Genomic DNA, 5,265 nt, shown 5'->3' with positions numbered 1-5,265 from the left:
AAGCACTCAAAATTGTGTACATCGCGTTGTACGATGTGTATTATGCGTTCAACTTGTCAATGTTCATGTGTCCTGTAGTTCACATTATGACTCGCATTTAAATGCGGTCTTCATCGATCCACGAGCCGAGTGATCCCCTGCCTAGGGTTTGATGGTTTGTTATGCATTCGCATGTATTCAAAAATGAAACACTGTTTTGATGGTTGCACAGTACTGCAAGAGTTCTGTACAGGATGACCAGACCTACCGTGCGTGTTTGCACGGACCACGCGTACCGTGGTAGCGTAGCGCGTTATAAAATGAACCTATCACGCGCTCACTCGGTGCCGCGATATTGACTAGCCAGCCTTTTGGTAGTTTACTCCGAGAGCCATCCATACTACCTCAATGTACCGTCCCAGCCGGGTAGTCAAAACGGCTGGCTGTGTGCACGCTCTCGGTGGTAGATACGTACATGCATCTCCGAGTGCGCACCGCTCCGCAGAACCGCGTATGACGTTCCCGGTTCGATGGTGTAATTTTCATATACGCTCATGAACGACAAAAAAATACACCTCTGTGCGCGCACACGACAGCCCTCACATCGACACACGAGTCGGAGTACACTCGACTCACCTCAATGTACCGTCCCAGAAGGGCAAAATTCACATGTCCAAGCCAAGCCAACTTTGCTTCTTAAGCCAACTTGGCTTAACATCCCTTAAGCGAATTTGGCTTGACGACGACACCTCTGTGCGCGCACACGACAGCCCTCACATCGACACACGAGTCGGAGTACACTCGACTCACCTCAATGTACCGTCCCAGAAGGGCAAAATTCATGTCCAAGCCAAGCCAACTTTGTTTAAGCCAACTTGGCTTAACATCCTTAAGCGAATTTGGCTTAACGACGACACCTCTGTGCGCACACGACAGCCCTCATATCGACACACGAGTCGGAGTACACTCGACTCACCTCAATGTACCGTCCCAGAAGGGAAGTCAGCGGCTGGCTGGGTGCCGCTATCCTGCAATGGCATACATGCATCTGTGCGCACCGTATCGCAGCACGACTCACGTTCACGGCAATGTATCCCAGAAGGAATAAATGTGCATCGAATAAGCATTTTACGTGCATTAAATGTAAATTAGGTGCAATTTGAATAAATGCATAAAAGCAAGTGGAAAAATGTAAATGAATGTCCACTGAATTCCATCGAATGTGTAAAATGCATTAAAATGCATTCGAAGTGAGCCACCCTTGGGGCCCCTTCTATATTGGTTATGCTTGGGTATGTATGGGAAGCAGGCCCTGGGAGGTCACTCCCAACAATGTTCATCGATATAAAATTCGATGCCATTTAAATGCAAGCAATGCGCATCGAAATTAATGTTTACACATCTCAATTCATCTATGTAGTCCGTTGGACGTTTTTGTCTAGAAAGCCTGGGTTAGAGACCCTCCACATCCTTAAACATGGTTCTCCCACGTTCCTCCAAGCATCATTGTCCGGTTCAACTATTACCAAGCCATGGACCCGCGGCAGCACGAGCTGGCAGTGTTTATTCATGTCATGGGTATGCGTAGTCAACGCTACCTACTGTGTCACCTCCACCCTTCTCGGTATACAGCATGGTGGCCGATGTCAACGCTACCTACTGTCATGTTTGTTGCATATTTTCGGGGGCACGAAAATAGCAAAAAAGAACCCACATGAGTACTCTCTCAACGACATTACGTGCACAACGTACCCGTCGAATCGGAGCAAACCATTCGAGCTCGAAAGGCAACCTGAGCGGATCAAGGTATAACCTTTCACCAACTCGCAATTCCTTTCCTGACACCATTAGCATCTATGGGGCAAAAGGCACGCCCTGCAGTGCAGAGCGTGCCTAGTTCACTAAGGCTTCGCATATCTGACGCGCTGTGAGATCCAATCGTCGGGATGCCAGCAGGGAACGAGTACTGGGTACTCAACTGCTGGCGACGAAAGGAGGTAATTTCACAACGAACCCCTAGGGGTACTGTGCTCTGAGCAACCGATGTAGAATCAATCGTCAGTGGTAGCACAGCTGTGTTGCGTTCAATGCCGTGCCCTGGTGATATGATCTCTATTAGATCATTTCTTAACACGCCGAGGGCTTCGCGTATCTGACGCACGATGAGATCATTCGTCGGGATGCCAGCAGGGAACGAGTACTAGGTACTCGGCTGCTGGCGACGAAAGGAGGTACATCTCACATGCTTTGTCAAACGACGAACTCTCAGGTACTGTGCTCTGAGCAACCGATGTAGAATCAATCGTCAGTGGTAGCACAGCTGTGTTGCGTTCAATGCCGTGCCCTGGTGATATGATCTCTATTAGATCATTTCTTAACACGCCGAGGGCTTCGCGTATCTGACGCACGATGAGATCATTCGTCGGGATGCCAGCAGGGAACGAGTACTAGGTACTCGGCTGCTGGCGACGAAAGGAGGTACATCTCACATGCTTTGTCAAACGACGAACTCTCAGGTACTGTGCTCTGAGCAACCGATGTAGAATCAATCGTCAGTGGTAGCACAGCTGTGTTGCGTTCAATGCCGTGCCCTGGTGCCGTGCCCTGGTGCCGTGCCCTGTGTGCCGTGTCCTAGTGATATGATCACTATCATATCACCTACCTCTTAACACGCCGAGGGCTTCGCATATCTGACGCGCTGTGAGATCCAATTCGGATGAGCAGAGAACGAATAGGTACTCGACTGGCGACGAAAGGAGGTCATTTCACATGCTTTGTCAAACGACGAACCCTCAGGTACTGTGCTTTGAGCAACCGATGTGGAATCAATTGTCAGTGGTAGCACAGCTGTGTTGCGTTCAAAATCGACCATGAACCTGTAGTGCCTGAATGACAAACTCGTCACTCTAATGCTGCAACTACAAAGTTCACCTTACCTCTGACGTTATTACCGATGATTTGCTTCGCGTGACAGCACTGGTGTACTCATGCAGCGATAGAGTCGTAGGACTCTATCACCGGGAATCGAACCAACTGAAGCCGTACCTCTACTGCTTGGTTGAATTCGACTCGTTAGCGTTCAAATAGTACGTGCTCAGGCGTTTCCAAGCATTTGCCTCGCGTAACAGCACTGGTGTACTCATGCAGCGATAGAGTCGTAGAACTCTATCACCGGGAATCGAACAACGAAGGAACCTCTACTGCTTGGTTGAATTCGACTCGTTAGCGTTCAAATAGTACGTGCCTTAGCTTAGCATTTACGGTCTTTTCGCAGGGTAGCCATACGACTGCCTTCTGCTTTGCCATGGGTATGGTCAAACAAGAAACACTGTTTAATGGGTTGCACAGTATTGTGCGCGGATGATCAGCCGCACCGTACGTGAGTGTACGGACCACGCGAACCGGTGGTAGCGCATGTGGTATACGCGGACATAGGACGAACCTGCCGCACACGTTTGCGCTCGGTACCGCGATATAGGCTGATCCAGCCATGGTATGTGAGTGTGAAGCTTTGTGCAACGATCCTTACGCATGTCCGCAGGTTCACCTACAGAAACCTTGTTACGACTTTTACTTCCTCTAAATCATCAAGTTCGGTCAACTTCAGCGATTCAAATGTAATCCGGGAAGGACTAGCAAATGTTCACCTTCAAAGACCTCACTAAATAATCCATCGGTAGTAGCGACGGGCGGTGTGTACAAAGGGCAGGGACGTAATCAACGCTAGCTATTGACCAGCACTTACTGGGAATTCCAGGTTCATATGGACCATTTCAATCCATAATCCCGACTAAATGAGCATTTCAGTGATTTCCCGCGCCTTTCGGCGTAGGGTACACGCTGCTGCTCACATTGTAGCGCGCGTGCAGCCCAGAACATCTAAGGGCATCACGGATCGCTCAATCTCATTTTGCTCATCACAAGCAGATTATCAACCTCAATGAGTTGATGTATTATCAGGTCACACTACACCGCCGGTGGATGGATCGCGCACGACCGTGCGAACGGCCGACGTGCCCATCCGGCCGACGGGATCAACATCTGACTGCTGATAGCGTTCTATTTAATTTGATTGAGTCACCATGCACCACTACCCTTAATTTGGAGAAAGAGCTATTAATCTGTCTTACCTCAATAAGTTCGGACCTGGTAAGTTTTCCCGTGTTGAGTCAAATTAAGCCGCAGGCTCCACTCCTGGTGGTGCCCTTCCGTCAATTCCTTCAAGTTTCAACTTTGCAACCATACTTCCCCCGGAACCTAATTTTGGTTTCCCGGAAGCTACTGAGAGCACCATGATGTAGCGTCTCCCAATTGCTAATTGGCATAGTTTACGGTTAGAACTAGGGCGGTATCTTATCGCCTTCGATCCTCTAACTTTCGTTCTTGATTAATGAAAGCATCCATGGCAAATGCTTTCGCTTTAGTCAGTCTTACGACGGTCTAATCTCGCGCCGTAATACTAATCAACTACTTCTGTTAATCATTACCTCTTGATCTGATTACAAACCAACGAAACGTAAGACCGAGGTCATATTCCATTATTCCATGCAAAAATATTCGCGGCCATTGATTGGCCTGCTTGAAGCACTCTAATTTGTTCAAGGTAATCTCAGCTGGGTTGGTGAAAACACTGTACCTGATAGGCAAGCGCCACCATATAGGCACCCAGTCTTATAGTCGCAACAATCCAGTGACCTACTACCATCATTAGGAGTAGCACCCGTGTTGGACAATAATAAACTTCGAACGTTTAAACCGCAACAATTTTAATATACGCTAGTGGAGCTGGAATTACCGCGGCTGCTGGCACCAGACTTGCCCTCCACTTGATCCTTACCGAAGGATGTATGCTCGGTTCATTCCAATTATAAAACATCATAAAAGAGTCTTATATTGTTATTTCTCGTCACTACCTCCCCGTGCCGGGATTGGGTAATTTACGCGCCTGCTGCCTTCCTTGGATGTGGTAGCCATTTCTCAGGCCCTCTCCGGAATCGAACCCTGATTCCCGTTACCCGTTGCAACCATGGTAGTCCTCTATACTACCATCAATAGTTGATAGGGCAGATATTTGAAAGATCTGTCGCCGGTGCGAGACCATGCGATCAACAAAATTATCCAGATTTCAACTCAAGCATCACGAAGGACGATCGGTTTGACTAATAATTGCACAGGTTCCGCGAGGTCCCTGCATATTGCATGTATTAGCTCTAGATTTTCCACAGTTATCCAAGTAACTAGGTGAATGATCTTGTAAATTATAGCTGTTATACTGAGCCTTATGCG

At 48.2% G+C, this 5,265-nt stretch overlaps 1 pseudogene; it reads right to left on the bottom strand.

The window, feature by feature from the left end:
* Positions 1–149, bottom strand: LOC119765709 (annotated as a pseudogene).
* Between the last annotated feature and the right edge of the window lie 5,116 nt (positions 150–5,265).

The sequence above is a fragment of the Culex quinquefasciatus genome, chromosome 1, assembly GCF_015732765.1.
Source record: "Culex quinquefasciatus strain JHB chromosome 1, VPISU_Cqui_1.0_pri_paternal, whole genome shotgun sequence".
In the NCBI taxonomy this organism is placed as follows: Eukaryota; Metazoa; Arthropoda; class Insecta; order Diptera; family Culicidae; genus Culex; species Culex quinquefasciatus.
This window is presented reverse-complemented; position numbering and strand designations above follow the sequence as displayed.